The following is an 18,305-nucleotide window of genomic DNA, read 5'->3' as shown; positions in this document are numbered from 1 at the left end:
CTCCTCCCTTCCCCACTTTAATTTAATTTTCTTAAAAAAATTACATAAAACATTTACATGGCTCCAAAATCAAAACTACACAACAATATGAATTCAAAAAAGTCTAGCACCCATTCCTATCCTCTCCACACCATTTCTTCCTTCCCTCTGTAGGTAAATACTTGAATTTCTCCTTGATTTATTCTTCTGTTTTTCTTTGAATAGTTTCTTATTTTGATAAAGTCTAAATTAACATTTTTCTTTTCATTCATTATCATGCTTTTATTATATGTCATCTTCTGGAAGTTTTACAGTTTCAAATTTTCCATTTAGGCCTATGATCCACTTTGAGTAAATTTTATTGTGAAAGGTGTCGAGTCAGTTCTAGAATCTTAGAATCTTTTTTTTTTTCCCAGATGGATGTCCAGTTGTTCTTTATTTGAACTTTATTTCAAATTCAAAAAATAAAATGCAGCTCAACTTATGGAAACATTACTTTCTCCATTGAAATCTCTTTGCTCCTTTTTCTAAAGTCAGTAGACAATATTTGTGTGGGTCTATTTCTGGGCACTCTTTTCTGTTCCATTGATCTATTTGTTCTTTTGCCCTTACTACACTGCCTTGATTACTGTAGCTTTATAGTAAGTCTTGGAGTGGATAGCATCACTCCTCCAACTTCATTCTTTTTCAATACTATGTTGACTATACTGGGTCTTTTGTGTTACCATAAAAACTTTACAATCAGTTTGTGGATATCCACAAAGGAACTTGCTGGGATTTTGTTTGGGATTGCATTGAATCTGTAGATGAATATGGGGAGAACTGGCATATTTACAATATTGAGTCTTCCTATCTGTGAACATGGTGTATCTCTTCATTTCTTTAGCTCTTCATTTATTTCACCAGTCTTTTGTGTTTTTTCTCATATAGATCTTGTAGTTATTTTGTTAGGTTTGTACCTATATATTTTGTTAGGTTTGTACATATCTTATTTTGGTGTTAATGTAAATGGTGTTGTATTTTTAAATTTCAAAATCAGTTGTCCATTGCTCATATATAGGAAAGGAGTTGACTTTTGTATACTAATTGTGCATCTTTCAACCTTACTATAATTGCTTATTAGTTCTAGGAGGGTTTGTTGTTGTTGTTGTTGATTCTTTGGAATTTTTTACATAGATGGTCATTTAATTGCCCAAGAAAGTTCTGTTTTTTTTAAACATTTATCTATCTGTCTATTTATCTATCTATCATCTATCTATTCCCCCAGCCCCTTCCCTTCCTCCTGCTCTGCTGGGTTTTTTTTTGCTGTCTGTATTGTCTTCTCTTCTCATTTTCTCTCCTCTAGGATTCCCCAGGATTCAATCCTGGAGACCTCTGATGGGGAGAGAGGTTCCCTGTCAATTGTGCCACCACACTTCCTGGTTTCTGCTGCACTCCACCTTGACTCTCCCCTTGTCTCTCTTTTGATACATCATCATCTTGCTGCTTGACTCAGTTGCAAGGGCACTGGTTCACCACACAGGCACTAGTTTGCTGTGCAGGCACTGGCTTGCTGCGTGGGCAAGCCTTCTCTTCTTTTTTTCACCAGTAGGCCCCAGGGATTAAACCCAGGTCCTCCCAAATGGTCGGGGGAAGCTCTATCACTTGAACCACATCCACTTCCCCCAACAAAGTTTTATTTCTTCCACCCCAATAACTACACCTTTATTTCCTTTACTTGTCTTACTGCATTAACTTGGACTTCCAGTACAATGTTGAGTAGAAGTGGTAAGAAGGTATATTCTTACCTTATTCTCAATTTTACAGGCTCTGGTTTATCATCATTAAGTATGATGTTAGCCAGAGGTTTGTTTGGTTTTTGGAGATTTTTTAAATCAAATTGAAGAAATTCTTCCTTACTCCTGATTTGCAGAATTTTTATCAGTGGGGGTTGGATTTTGTCAGAGGCTTTTCTTCATCTATTGATATGAGTATGTGCTTTTTTTTTTTTTCCAGCCTTTTGATGTGATGGGTTATGGATCACATTAATTGATTTTCAAGTGAAACAACCTTGTATATCTGGGATAAATCTTTGTTGATTATTCTTTTTATACACTATTTGATTCAATTTGCTACTATTTTGTTGTGGATTTTTGCATCTATGTTCATGAGAGATATTGGTCTATAGTTTCCTTCCTTGTAATGTCTTGTCTGGTTTTGATATTAGGTAATGCTGACCTCATGGAATGAGTTAGAATGTATTCCTTTTGTTTCCATTTTCTGAAACAGACTAGAGTATTGTTACCATTTCTTCCTTATATGTTTGGTAGAATTCACCAAGAAAACCATCTTCACCTCATGATTTATTTCTTAGAAAGTTATTAATTATTGACTTAAAAGATAAAAGCCTATTCACATTATTTCTCCTTGTGTCAGTTTTGATAGATTGTGCCTTTCAAGATACTGGTCTATTTCACCTAAGCATCAAATTTGTAGGCATGGAGTTATACATAACATTCCTTTATTATCCATTCAGTGCCAATGGAATCAGTAGTGATGGCCCCTTTTACATTTCTGATACCATAATTTGTGTCTCCTTGTTCTTTTTTTCTTGGTTAGCCCAGCTAGAGTTTTATTAGTTTTATTGGTCTTTTTAAGGAACCATCTTTTGCTTTTGTTGATTTTCTCTATTTTTTTTTATTTTATTTCACCGATTTCTCCTCTAACTTTTATTCTTTCTTTCCTTCTGTGGATATTAGATTTTTAATTTGCTTTCTTCTTTTTGATTTCCTTAGGGGAAAGATTACATTACTGATTTTAGAACTTTTTTTTCTTATTTATGCATTCAGTATTAGAAATGCCCTTCTGAGCACTGCTTTTACTGTATATCACCAATTTTGATGTCTTACTTTCATTTTCATTTAGTTCAGAATGTTTTTACATTTCTCTTGAGACTTCTTTGACTCATATTATTTAGAAATATGTTGTTTAATCTCAAACACTGGGAGATATTCCAGTTGTCCTATTTCATTGTGATCTGAATGCATACTTTATATGGTTTCTATTCTTTTGAATTTGTTTAGGTGTGTTTTACGGCACAGAATGTGTTCTATCTTCGTAAATCTTCTAGTGAGCTTAAGAAAAATATGTATTCTGCTGTTGAATGAAGTATTCTATAAATGTTAATTAGATCCCACCAATTGATGATGCTGTTCAGTTCAACTATATCCTTACTGAATTTCTGCCCACATATACACATTAATCATTTTTATCTTGGAGAATCAACTGATTTACATTATGCAGTGCCCCACTATCAGCTCCTAAGAGAAAAAAATCTTGAATTTCCAACTCGAATTGTGAATTTGTCTGTTTGTACCTTTAGTTCTATTAAGTTTTTCATCCTGTGATTTGAAGCTCTGTTGATAAATCACTGCACATTTAGGATTGCTATGTCATCTCGATGAATTTACCTTCTTTTTTCTTTAGTATTGCTGTTTAAATTCTATTTTGTCTTTTATTGACATAGCCACACAAGCTTTCTTGTGTTTAAGTTTGCATTGTATAGCTTTTCCCAACATTTTACTTTCAAACTACCTATGTATTTATATTTAAAATTTGTTACTTGGAGATAGCATATACTTGGAAATTGATTTTTTTAAAATCTTCTCTGATACTGTCCTTTTATTAGAGTGATTAGACTATTTTTCTTTGATGTAATTATTATGCAATTAAATTTAAGCCCTGTCAGGAATGGGAACATCCATATGTCTCTCTTAATGGTTGGTCACATTATCTCAATTTATTTTTGCCATAATGTGTTAAGATGTGTCACATTATTTCTAAGTTTCATTTCAAAAATGGTAGAAATGTTGTTACAAATTTTTTTTAGAGAGTGCATTGAGTTTGACTAGGACAAGAACCACCACTTATATATTTTCCCACCTTTTAGTGTATATTTTGTGGGTAGGAGTGGGAACAAGAGAAAGGAAGAGAAGAACAAAGGTAATTCTAATAATCATTTGGCACTTTGCAAAAATCCTGGTGTCATGGTTGTTTTCCCCTCCCTAGCTCTGCCCTTTCCCAACTCTGTGCTTCTCTAAGATAGGAATCCAACTCTAAAACTAGTGGCTCAGGCAAGGTATTGTTTCCTCATGCCTCTTTTGGTCACTTTTTTTCAGAGTATTTGCTTGTTTGCAGTCCTTATTCCTGAAACTTCCTAAGTGACCTTCCACTCAGAAATGTACTCCCCAGTTTATCCCATTTTTGTAAATAATAGTACCTTCCCTAAGTGCCTCTCTGCTATCTAATCTATATTTTAGATATTTATTCACCAGTGCATTCAGGATCTTTGACTAGGAGCACTGATGAAACAAAAACAGATTCCCTGATTTGATAAAAAATAAAGACATATGTTATATGGTACTACATGTAAGAAAACTTTGAACTTCTCTTTAGACCTAAGTTTCCTGGTTAGACAAAATGAAATTGGTCTTCCCTGGGTTCAAACTTAGTATGTGGCAAGAGCTCATTTTTTATGAACTTTTAAGATTGAGAGGGAACATAGTTAGGAGTTGGGTACAGAAAAATCCAGGGAATTCATAATTGATGAGTACCAATAATATAGATCATTTTGAGGTTGAACTTTATTGCTCTGATCTTGAATGTGTTGGTTTAGATACCTTTTTCACCTTTCTGTTGCTCAGAACAAGAAAAAGTTACTTTTTGGAGTGATGAATAGTGACAAGAAAGTACATCATTTACATGCTTGAGCATTGAGAGTTATAAATTCCTATCACTAAAATATGCTTATCAAATTTTTATATAACCTAAATGTTCAAAAATGAGCAGTTAGGGAAGCGGCTGTGTCTCAATCACTTGGGCTCCCATCTATCATATGGGAGGCCCTGGGTTCGCATCCTAGGGCCTCCTTGTGAAGGCAGGCTTGCCTGCACGCTGCGAGGAGTTGCCTCGCTCCCAAGCTCTGTGGAGTGCTGCCAGGCCTGCAGATGTTGAGGAGCCCTGCACGCAAAGCACCACGGAGCACTGCCTGGCCCACAGACATTGCAGAGCACCGCTTGGCCCGCAAGCGCTGCGGAGAGCCGACTCAGCAAGATGATGCAACAAAAAAACGGAGATAAGCAAAAACACAGAAGAGTGCACAGCAAATAGACACAGAGAGCAGACAGCAAGCAAGCCACAAGAGGGAATGGGGAAAATTTTTTTTTAATGAGCAGTTATTTTGTCAGACATATTTGTTATAATAGTCCATTCAGCAGCCAATAAGAATACTAAATTATTTGTTAATATGATTATGCTTATGATGTAATATTCTGATATGATGAACCTGAAGCATCAATAAATTCTTTACTTTTATACAAATTCTATTTTATAAGATGGAAATTTTATAAAATATATTTTTTAAAGATTTACTTATTTATTTCTCTCTCCTTCCCCTCCTTCCCCACCCCAGTTGTCTGTTCTCTGTGTCTATTTGCTGCATCTTCTTTGTCCACTTCTGTTGTTGTCAGCGGCACGGGAATCTGTGTTTATTTTGGTTGCGTCATCTTGTTGTGTCAGCTCTCCGTGTGTGCGGCACCTTTCTGGGCAGGATACACTTTTTTTCGCACTAGGCGGCTCTCCTTATGGGGCGCACTTTTTGCGTGTGGGGCTCCCCAATGCGGGGGACACCCCTGTGTGGCACGGCACTCCTTGTGCGCATCAACACTGCGCATGGGCCAGCTGCACATGGGTCAAGGAGCCCCGGGGTTTGAACCGCGGACCTCCCATGTGGTAGACAGACGCCCTAACCACTAGGCCAAGTCTGCCGCCGGAAATTTTATAAAAGATTTTATAGAAATATTTCTCTAGTTACTTTTTCTTATTCCTTAACTAGAAAAGAAAAATGAGGAATTCTCATTTTTTGAGAAAGTATTATGTACAAAATACATATTGTACAGGATACTTAGGGTTAGCTCTTTCTTTTAATTGTGATGTTGCATTTACTTCATTAACTCCCAGACTTACCTGTATAATGAGATGTTCTATATGCAGGGAGTATCGACAGTAACAGGAGTAATCAGTAACATGCTGACATTTCAGAAGTACCACTTTTTTTTACTGTCTCTCATCATCAGTATCAAAAACTTCCCAGCCTATTTCCTTTGTTATCACCTTCATGGAGCATTCACATCATCCCACTTTCCATTGGAAAATGTTTTCTTCATTTCCACAATTAATATTTTTGTAGCTTTAGAAATCAGTGATGTTCAGTGATATTGCCATCAACTTCTCTCAGTAAGACTGGGAATTCTTGGACTCTGCTCAGAGATTTGTTACAGATGTGATGTTAGAGAACTATAGCAGCTTGATGTCTCTAGGTAAGGATATCTGCATCTGGTACTTCAGTATCTATCTTTGGAATAGTTTCTTTCTGTGCTATTAAAAGGTTACCTTTTAAGTTATTAACTGATTTTTTTATTATTATTCTCTAAGGGATAGTTTGAAATTACTAGAAGAAATACAGATAGCATTATAGGGTACCTTTATCTTCTCTATCCTTCAGAAAGCCTTAAAACTGCATTATAGTTACCTTTCTTGATGATCAAGGGGCTAGATTTGAATTCTGGAATACTTGAAATATTGTCAGAAAAACCAGACTATGTAATGTTCCAGTTATATCATCTAGAAGTGCTCTAAATAATTTGCAAGCTCAATTATAAATTATAGATTAAAAAAATAGATACAAAAACCTCTCAGAGGAGCTTATGTCATTTATATAGTGATAGGGTAGATCAATATATTCCAGTAACACTTCAAGAGAGCAACAATTCATTACTTACAACAAGCATATTCTCTTAATATGTGTTCTGTGATTGAATATTATTCTTTAGGAACTTTGCATTTGCCATTGAATGAATATGCCACAATCATCTTTTATTGAAAAGTAACTCAGGAAGAAACTAAGAAAATGTCTTTTTTTTTTTCCATACAGTAAAATAAGGGACTGAGTCTATAGCAAGTAATAGCCACACCTAGATAATCACTTTATTCTTTGTGGTCCTTGAGTCACTGAAATATGACTGTTTGTTGCCTTTTCATCCCTCTTTACTATGAAAGCTTTATTAAGCTACTGGTTGATATTCTTCTCTGCAGGCCATAAGTTACATGGGGAAAAGGCCTAAGACTTGAGGAGAAAAGCAAAGGCTCTTCAGTATGATTTCCCAAAGGAATCCCACCTAATTTCTATTTTTTCCTCTCCCTATTAGTCATTTATTATAATCCTTCTTACCTTTAAAGGAGGGAAGGACTTTTCATCTTTCCCAAGGCAACCTTTTACGTAATCTTAGGCGTCAATTCCTTCCCAAATTTATATTTGTATTTAAATTTATATAATTGCCTACATTCTTAAAAATTTTTTTCACTCAAAACTATATTTATTCCTTGGAGGAAATGTATGCTTTATTAATATATATCAGTAAAGTTGATTTTATATATATATATATATATTTATTGGAGACCTACTTTTAAACAAACACTGTAGTAGGCCTTAGGGAAGTAATGATCTAGGAGACAGACAAGATTCCTACTCTGCTGAGTAGGACAATAAATAAACAAAAATATTATGTCTATTATGTGGGAGTGATAAAAAATAAAGACAGAGGAAGGCAATAGGCAAAAGGACTTAAAATTTTTATTCTCTGCAATGAATGTGCCTCACTGATGAAAGGGGATGTCAATATGGGAGGAGCAAGGAGTGTGGGGAGTGGGGTATATGGGAACCTCATGTTTTTTAATGTAACATTTTGTGTGATCTATTTATCTTTTTTTAAAAAGAATAAAAAAAGAAGACCACAAACACACAAAAAATTTTATTCTCTAAAATGGTGTCCTTTGACTCCTGGCTGCAGCACATGTCAGTTTTCTCTGCAATAAAGGTAAGAAGCCTTTATATTTCTCATAACTTAAGATAAATTAAAGTGAACTCATAAATAAAAAAATATCAAGCCTACAAGGAAACTTGTCAGAGATGAGTGATAGATAATCTAAAGAAACAACAGATTTACATGGCAAAAGACTTCAGATATTGTAATTATTAGATGCGAAAATAAACTATGTGAAATATTTAAAGAAATAAATAAATCACAAGAATGGCAGGCAGTAAGAGATTTTCATAAAGGAAAACCTTTGAAGGAGAACCAAATGAAACATTTCTAAAAGTTCTGTTCTTCAAAAATAATCACTGCAGGGACAGCCAGCAAGATTAAGGATGTCCTAGAGTCATCTCCTGCTACAGGGCAGTTAGTAAACACCCAGAGCTATGTGGAGCTAGCTGAAGCACTTGCTGGGGGCTCCAGAAGAGCATCCTGCAACATTCTTGAAGGGATGGAAGGAGGTGACTGCCCATCTGCAGAGAAGATTCGTAAGTAGAGTGCTCCACACCACAGAGGCCAGTGCCCATCCTCCACTGGAGGCACAAGCTGCCTTGGAAGCTGTTCCGCAGGTAGAAGTGAAAGCTCCACTTCCCAAAAACGGGAAAGGAAGAGACGGTTAGACACCAACTTTAGCTACTGATGAGTAAATTCAGCGGGCTAAAGTATAATCCTGAGAACAGCTAAAGTTTGAACCTGTCCAAGTCAGAAAGAGGCCGGTAGCTGCCATCTTAACTCTGTGCCTGGCACTGTAAATCACAGTGCTGGTGGAGACCAGCTTCTTTGTATCCAGATCAGATTGCAGCTTTAGCTAGGACCCATTTCCACCTCCAGCAGGGAGGAAGCCGCAAGACCTGCGCCAGCCTCTCCAGGAAATTAACAGCCAAGCTGTGAAGGTCGGTAATTATCCTATTCTGGCAATATGACCTGCCCTAGGAGTTAAATGTGGCTGGAATTGGAAGCTCCATTTCCCAAAAATGGGAGGAAGAGATGGTTGGCTGGCAATTGGTAGACTCGGCTGGCTAAGATATAACCCTGGGAACAGCTGGGGTGTTAATCTGTCCAAGTCAGAAAGAGGCCAGTGGCTGCCATTTTGACTCTGCCTCCACCCTAAGTGGAAGCCCAGCTGACTGAAAATCACAGTGATGGTAGGAACCAGTTTCTTTCACCCAGATCGGCCTGCAGCCCTAGACTGGTTTCACTCTGCCTCTGGCAGGGAGGAGGCTGGCGGGCCCTGCAGCAGCCTAGCCAGGTAACTGCAGGTACTTTTGGCTGGCACAGACTGAAAATTGGAAGTTTACCAGGACAACAGTGGTCATCTTGGACCTGAACTGTGTAGATTGCTGCCCACACCTGCAGCTCTGTCCTCACCCCAGGCAGGGGAGAAAGGGGCATGAAGCTTCATCAGTCTCTCAGGGCAACTACAGTCTAAGCCTGCATGGCTTGGATTATTCCACACAGCTGTGACTCTGTCCCTACCTGTGGCAAAGGAGAAAGTAAGGAGAAGCTTCATTGATCCCTGGTGCAATGAGGGCAGCTTGAGCCTCCACAGCTTATAGCACCAATTACAACCTTGGTTCTTACTGCACAACAAACAAGGGGATTGGGCAGGAAGCCCTAAACTAAAGAGTAAAACTGCACCCAGAATAAACACTGTAGTAATCCAGATGCCAAGACACAAACAAAAAATTACAATCCGAACCAAGAAACAGGAAGCTATGGCCCAGTTAAAGGAACAGGCTAAGCTTCCAGATAACATAAAGGAGTTGAGATAACTAATCATAGATGTTCAAATAAGTCTCCTTAATAAATTCAATGAGATGGCTAAAGAGATGAAGGATATTAAGAAGAGACTGAATGAGCACAAAGAATTTGAAAGCATACACAGAAAAATAGATTTTATGGGAATGAAAGGTGCAATAAATGGAATTTTAAAAACATTGGAATCATATAATAGCAGATTTGAGGAGGCAGAAGAAAGGGTTGGTGAGCTTGAAGAAATGGCCTCTGAAAGTGAACATACAAAAGAACATATGAAGAAAAGAATGGAAATAATTGAACAAGATCTCAGGGAACTAAATTATAGCAAAAGGCATGCAAATATATGTGTCATGGGTGTCCCAGAAGGAGAAGAGGAGGGAAAAGAGGCAGAAAGAATATTTGAAGAAATAATGGTAGAAAATTTCCCAACCTATTTAAGGACATAGATATCCTTGTCCAAGAAGCACAACATACTCCCACCCGAAAAAATCCAAATAGACCAACTCCAAGACACATATCATCAGAATGTCAAATACCAAAGACAAAGAGAATTCTGAGAACAGCAAGAGAAAAGCAATGCATAACATATAAGGGATACCCAATAGGATTAAATGCTCATTTCTCCTCAGAAACCATGGAAGCAAGAAGACAGTGGTGTGATAGATTTAAGATACTACAAGAGAAAAACTTCCAGCCAAGAATCTTATATCCAGCAAGACTGTCTTTCAAAAATGAGGGCAAGATTAGAATATTTACAGATAAACAGAAACTGAGAGAATTTCTAACCAAGAGACCAGATTTTCAGGAAATTCTAAAGGCTGTGCTAGAGCCTGAAAAGAAGAGACAGAGAGAAAGGTCTGGAAGAGAGTCTAGAGATGAAGATTATATCAATAAAAATAAGTAAAAATGCCAAGAGTGTGGTGAAAATAAAATATGACAGATAAAACTCAAATAGTTAGGAATATACCTAACTGATGATGTAAAGCACTTATATTCAGAAAACTGCAACTTAGTGTTAAATTTAAAAAAAGACCTAAATAACTGGAAGAATATTCCATGCTTGTGGATTGGAAGACTAAATATCATTAAGATGTCAATTCTACTCAAATTGATATACAGATTCAATGCAATCCCAATAAAGACTCCTCCAGCAAAAAAAAAAAAAAAAATTGAAAACACGGTTATCAAATTTATTTTGAAGGGAAAGGGGCCCTGAATAGCCAGAAACATCGTAAAAAGAAACGCAAACCCTCATCACACCTTATCCAAAAATTAACTCAGAATGAATCAAAGGGAAGTGGATTTGGCTCAACTGATAGAGCATCCTCCTACCACATGGGAGATCCAGGTTCAAAACCAGGGCCTTCTGATCTGTGTAGTGAGCTGGCCCACGAGCAGTCCTGATGTACGCAAGGAGTGCCATGCCATGCAGGGGTGTCCCCCATGTAGGGGAACCCCATGCGCAAGGAGCACACCCCCACAAGGAGAGCTGCCTGGCATGAAGAAAGCACAGCCTGCCCAAGAGGAGCACCACACACACGGAGAACTGATGCAGCAAGATGACCCAACAAAAAGGAGACACAGATTGCTGGTGTCTTTGACAAGAATGCAAACAGACACAGAAGAACAATGAATGGACACAGAGCAGACAACATGGGGAGGGAGTAGGGGAGAGAAATTTAAAAAATAAAAAAATAAATCTTTAAAAAAAAAAGGATCAAAAACCTAAAAGCAAGAACCATAAAACTTCTAGAAGAAATTGTAGGAAAATATCTTCAAGACTTGAAAATATCTTCAAGACTTGGTGGTGGATTCTTAAAGTAGATAAGAGGAGGACTGAGATAGACTGTAATGTTTAATGTATGTAGAAGTTTTAATTCACTTTGTGGAAAAGTATAGAGTGGATGGTAATACATAGTGAATAACAGCTAGTTTATAAATGGGGATGTGGCTGAAAATGGTAGTCTAGGTATGTAAATGCATATTGACAGAATGCTTGAGAATAATTAGGAACTGAATAGCACAGTAAACCAAGAGGTGGATGAGAATCGTGGTTGATGGTACAGATACAAGAGTGTCCTTTGTGAGCTGGAGCAAATGTACATCACTACTGCAGGGTATTGTTAATGTGGAGAAGCATGGGAAAAAAATACAGCTGGAGTGACCTATGGACTGTGCTTAGAAGTAATATAATATTCTTCCATCTATGCAAAAGATGTACTGTGTTGATGAGGAGGCAATATGGAAAATGTGAGCCAATGTACATTATGGACACGGTAACAATCAGATGATATTATCTTATCTGTAGCAAAAGTTCCACCACAGTGTGGTGTGTTGATAGAGGGGTGCTGTTTGGGAATTCTGCACATGTGCATGATTATTTTATAAGTTTACAACTTCTGTCATAAAAATATATTTAAAAAACAATAATAGGGTGGATTGGGGGAAAAACACACTAAATGTAAGGACTATGCTTAGTAGCAAGATTTTGATAATATTCTTTCATAATTTGTAACAAATGTCTCACAGCAATGCATGGTGTTGGTGGAGGGTTGATGTATGGGACCCCTGTATGATGTTATGCATGTTTGCTTTGTAAGTTCACAACTTTTACTATACACTTAATTGTTTATGTATGTTCATATATAAATGACATAAAGATAATAATAGAATTGTTTGGGGATAAATACTTTGGTTAGTAGTAATATTTTGACAATGCTTTTTAATAATTAGTTAAAAGGTTTAACAACAATGCAAGTTATTGGTGGTAGGGTGAGTTATAAGAGTCCTGTATGATGTTGTATATGTTTGTTTTATAAGTTTACAACTATTATTATATACTTATTGTTTATGTATGTTTATGTATGAGTAATATACCCTCACTTCAATAAACTTTTTAAAAAGCACATTAGAAAAAAAAATCATTGAAATTTTACTTGAAGGTTTTAACATCATATTCATCACATTTGTAATTAGAACTAGGGAAATGGGAGATATAGCTGAAGAAATTAACTGGAATTCAGGATAGAGAGGCAATAAAACAGAAAGAATGAAAGAAAGATTGAAACAAAATTGTCAAATACAAAGACTTAGCATACATCTGATCACAGTTCCTGAGGGTGAAAGTAGGGAGAATGGATGAGATTAGACATTTGATTAAAGAAATTGCAGACATGATAAAAGACATTATTCCACAGAAATAAGAAAAAGCATTTACAAAAACTATCAATAAAAGAAATACAAACTTAGATACAATGTAGTGAAATTGTCCAACACTTAAAAGAGGTCCTAAAAAGAATCACAGCATAGTACTTACATATACATACTCTATAGCCCAGTAATTCTACTCCTATATATGTACCCAACACAAATGTATCCATATATTCACCAAAAACCATTAATTAGGCTGTTTATATCAGCATGGTGCATAATAGCTACAAATTGCAAACTATCCAAATACCCTTCAACAGGAGAATGAATTAGTATGTCGTGATATATTCACATAATGAAATACTGTTCAGCAATGAGAGGAAATAACTGCCTGCAATTGCATGCAACTGTATGGATTAATTTCACAATCATTTATGTTGAGCAAAAGGAGCTAGTCACAGAAGAATACCTTCTGTATGATTCATATATTTGAAGAACCAAAACATGCAAAACTAATTTAGAAGTCAGAATAATGGTTACCCTTGGAAATGTTTTAGTGGGTAATAACTAGAAGGGATCATGAGGGGGCATCTAGCCTATATTCCATTTGCAAAAAATTCATTCAACTTTTATATATATGTTTTTTTCTGTTTGTATATTGTACTTTAATTTAAAAGAAAAAAAATATCTAAAAAGAGAGAAAAGACAGATCTTTTATAAAGGAAAAACAATTAGAATCATAGTAGACTTCTTATGAGCAACACAATTGAGTACCCAGGAAACTATTTTATGAATGAAGACAAATTGATTTTCAAAATAAAAACTGAGAATGTTAATCACCAAATGACCTTCATGAAAGACTTCTTAAAGGGTATTATTTTGGAAAGGGAAAAAACTTCTAAGATGAAAGTCTGGGTGTAGACAGAATGATAAATTAGGTAAATATAAATCAACATTTTCTGTATAATATAATTGAATAATTGTTGGAGTTAATAGAAAACTAAAATATTGGTCACAGCTCCTAATTAACAAAAGGAGTTCTAAGGTGCTTATATATTGAGTCAGGGTTTTAATTAAACTAAAAACTCTGTTTAAGTATGAGTGGTAAAATTACAAGGGCAATTAAATACAAAGAGTATGTTACTTCCAAACCAGTAGAAGGGGGAAGATTGGGATAAGAATAAGCAACACAAACAATTTAATTGAACAAAAGATAAGATAGGAAAGGAAGCATAGAAAAGATAATACAGGAAAGCAGATTTGGCCCAATGGATAGGGCATCTCCCTACCACATGGGAGGTCCAAGGTTAAAACCCAGGGCCTCCTGACCCATGTGATGAGCTGGCTCACATACAGTGCTGATGTGTGCAAGCAGTGCCCTGCCAAGCAGGGGTGTCCCCTGCATCGGGGAGCCTCACACGCAAGGAGTGCTCCCCATAAGGAGGGCCGCCCAGCGTGAAAAAACTGCAGCCTGCCCCGGAATGGCGCCGCACACACAGAGAGCTGACGCAGCAAGACAAGGCAACTACAACAACAAAAAAACAAAACTAAATAACAGATTCCGGGTGCCACCGACAAGAATACAAGTGGGCACAGAAGAATACACAGTGAATGGACACAGAGAGCAGACAACTGGGGGTAGGGTGGAAAAGGGGAGAGAAATAAATAAAAAATAAATCTAAAAAAAAAGAAAAGATAATACAGATAACACAAAGTAAAATGGAGTCAAAAATCCAAATATATCATCAATCACAAGAGAAATTGGGTTAAAAAACCCAGTTGTAAAGCAGAGATAGTCTAAATCCCTTCTTCTCCCTTACTAGACTAGATGGTGGGTTCAAAGAAAAGAATCCTATTACATGCTCTTTAAAAGACTAGATGGTGGGTTTAAAGAAAAAAAAATCCTGTTACATGCTCTTTAAAAGAGATAAACCTAAGACATAAAATCATGGACAACTTGAAAATAAAATGTCAGTGGGGCAACCTATCAAAAGAAAGCTATTTAATATTGACTAAAATACGTTCTAAGATTAAAAATTGTTATAAAAGATAGTAGGACCTTACATAATGATAAATAGGAATATATCAAAATTCCTAATGTATATACACCTAAAACATAGCCCAAAATAGCAAAAATTGACAGTTACAGGTAGAAATAGTCAAATATACTATCTGATGGAAGATTTTGACATATTTGTTTTCAGTTATTCATTGAATAGGCAGAGAAAAATGTAACAGCAATAAAAGATTAAAACTACACAATTAACAAGCTTTAAGTAATTCACCACATTTACAGTTTAATAGAGAGAAACCATGTGACCATTTCAATCGATATAGAGAAAACATTTGATGACATAATAACTATTGAAAGAAAAGTTTTTAATAAACTAGGAAGAGAAGGGAACTCTCTTAAAGACATCCTCGAAAAATCTTGAACAAACTTTTTTTTTCAATGTGAAAATGTTAGACATTCTTATTAGAGCCAGTAAAAAGACAAAAGTACCCACTATCATTGATTATATTTAGCATTGTATGGGAGTGTTAGGTAAGCATACCACAACAAGGAGGAGAAATAAGCGCAAATTGATTGAAGGAAAAGAATGACTGAAGAAGCAGAATGAAGCAAAAAAAGAAAATCATTTTCCACAGATGTTTGACTATGTAGGAAATCCCAAAGAATCTACAAGCAAATTAAAATTAATAAAAAACAGCAAGAGCCTGAATATAAGAACGATATGCAGAGATCAAGTGTATATCTGTACCTCAGCAATTAATAGGAAATGAAGTCAAAAGCAAACAAGTACAACAACAAAACAAAGATCCAGAGAGTACTTCTCCAAAAGGAATAAAGTGGGCAAGACTTGCGTGAGACATAAAGATAGTATACAGCTATTATACTTTGATGCAGGGATAAATATATTGATTAGTGGAAGAAAGAGTCCAGAAGCAGATCTCTACATTTATGGAAACTTTCTAAAAGATGATCATTTTGGAAAGGAAGGAGTGTCCAATAGAAGATTGTAGGACAATTGGTTATCTATAATGAATGATATCAAAGAAGATTTTGTTCTCTACCTAACATCATACATAAAATACTGAAATGTTAACAGCAGCACTTTTAGACTATATACAAAACTATCATTACAACTGTTATAAGGAAAGATTTCATAAATAAAACCACACACTAAGGATGAAATATTGGTAAATTTGACTACATAATAATTATTGCCTTTATCAAAGACACCATAAAGAAACCTAAATATCAAGCCATAAGTCAGGCAAAAATATTTACAATTCATATAGCCAACAATTAGTATCCAGAATATATGAAAAGTTTCTACAGGTTGATAAAAAAGTAAATCCAATTGACAAATGAGCAAAAGGTATTTATAAACAATATAAATAGTCAATAAACATAAAAAGGTGCTCAACCTCAATAGCAATCAGGAAATGCAATTCAAAGTTTCATTTGATTATTATTGCTATTTTATTACTACTATTATGGAAATTGTTTCAAAATAATGAAGCTTTATATAATTATTTTATATCCCTTAAGTTGATGAAAATTAAGTCTAACAATGCAAAATGTTGATAACTCTATACCACATTAATCAAGATAGGCAAAAAGTGGATACAATGTAAATATCCACTGACTAATGAATGGATAAATAAAATATGGTTTATCCTTACAATGGAATATTATATTCAGAGAAAAAGGATTATATTCAGAGAAAAAGGAATATTTAGAGAAAAAGGAGTGAAGTTCTGATATATGCTAAAACATGAATGAACCTTGAGTTCATCTCATTATGCTGAGTGAAGGAAAACAAATACCAAAAGCTACGTATTATATGATTCTATTTTGAAATATCCAGAACAGGCAAATCTAAAGACAGAAAATACATTAATGGTTGCCTTGGTCTGGGTAGTGAGAAGTGGGAAATGGGGAGTGACTGCTGTTGGCATGGAGTTTTTTCTGGTGATAAAAATGTTATAAAATTAGATTTTGAAGATGTACAACTCTGAATATACTGAAAATTATGGAATTGTATATTTTAAATGAGTGAACCCTTAAGTATATGAATTACATCTCAGTAAAGCTGATTCGTTGTTGCTTTTAATCCTCTCTAGCCTACTTATGGCAATAGCCACTGGTATAACTACTTTGGAAAACAATATGGGAATGCTTCCCAAACTTGTAGGCACTTTAGAAATAGCTGGGGGAGGGGGTCATTTTAAAAATTTCAAAGCCCAGGCCACATCCCAGACCATTTAAATCACAATCTTTGTGGTGAGACAAAGGCAATATTTTTTTCTCTTCTTTATTTTCTTTTAAATATTACATAGAAAAAAATGAGGTCCTCATATACCCCCCACCCCACCCATGCCACCCCTCCCACATCAACAACCTCTTCCATTATTGTGGCACATCCACTGCACCCGGTGAATACATTCTGGAGAACTGCTACAGCACATGAACAGTGGTCCATGTTGTAGTTCACACTCTCCCCCAGTCCACCCAGTGGGCCACGACAGGACACACAATGTTCAGCATCCATCCCTGCAGCACCACCTAGGACAACTCCAAATCCTGAAAATGCTCCCACACCATATCTCTTCTTCCCTCTCCCCACCATCAGCAGCCACTGTTGCCACCCTCTCCACATCACTACTACAGTTTCTTCACTTACTAATCATAATAGTTCCCCAGCAGAACACCAGTAAGTCCACTCTAATCCATATTCTATTCCTCCATCTTGTGGACCTGGGATGACTATGTCCAGTCCTCCTCTACATCAAGAGTGGGTTTAGATTCCACATGGATGATGGGTGCAATTCTCATGCTTGCAGCTGTAGGCATTCTTGGCTCCTTCATGTCGTGGTTGACCGTCTTCACCTCCCTGTCAGCTGGCTAGGGTAAGTCCAAGAAACCAGAGGGTAGGAGCTGCAAGTCTGCTGAGACCCAGGGCCTGGCCGTCACATGAACAGTTCAGAGATTCAGGTCTCCTGAGTATACACCAACCCAAACGCCAACCACAAGTCTAGTAAAAGTAACAGAAGAGACGTGTAGAAAGGTTATATCTGAGTCCAACTCCATCACACTCAGGAACACAAACTCCAAAGTAGGGCCAACTGACATGGCCCTGAACTCCAGAGCCATCTGCCTTGACCATAGAACCTGTGGGTTGCTGCAGCCCTCAGGAGAACCAGCACCTGGGTTTCCATCTACCTTGGCTGTCTCTGGTACCCTGCTGAGGCATGCATAAGCATCACCCCCTGATGACCTCCCAACTCTTTTTTGGAGACTCTTAGCCGTATAAACTCACCCGTCCTTTCCATTTCCCCCTTTTTTAATCGAAAGTCAAAAAACAATTTTTTTAACACCTGATATTACATGTAGACTGAGATATTCTGCTGGTCTGATTTGACCTCTTTATTCATGGTCTTTTTGTAGTTACATTATCAGCTGGTGCTTGGTAGTAATCCCTCGGTGCCAGGGAGGCTCAT

General features: G+C 36.4%; 1 protein-coding gene across 2 annotated transcripts in view; it reads left to right on the top strand.

Moving 5' to 3' along the window:
• Window positions 1–18,305, top strand: part of ZNF420 (zinc finger protein 420) — a 38,903-nt gene that overhangs the window by 6,092 nt on the left and 14,506 nt on the right. Inside the window, exon 2 of one of the 2 annotated variants that reach the window (XM_023588864.2) lies at window positions 7,792–7,892. The exons of the other annotated variant lie outside the window; for it this stretch is intronic. The gene's annotated coding sequence lies outside the window, so the exon portion shown is untranslated. The remainder of the gene's footprint in view (window positions 1–7,791; window positions 7,893–18,305) is intronic. 2 annotated transcript variants of the gene reach the window in all.

The sequence above is a fragment of the Dasypus novemcinctus genome, chromosome 18, assembly GCF_030445035.2.
Source record: "Dasypus novemcinctus isolate mDasNov1 chromosome 18, mDasNov1.1.hap2, whole genome shotgun sequence".
NCBI classification, from domain to species: domain Eukaryota; kingdom Metazoa; phylum Chordata; class Mammalia; order Cingulata; family Dasypodidae; genus Dasypus; species Dasypus novemcinctus.
This window is presented reverse-complemented; position numbering and strand designations above follow the sequence as displayed.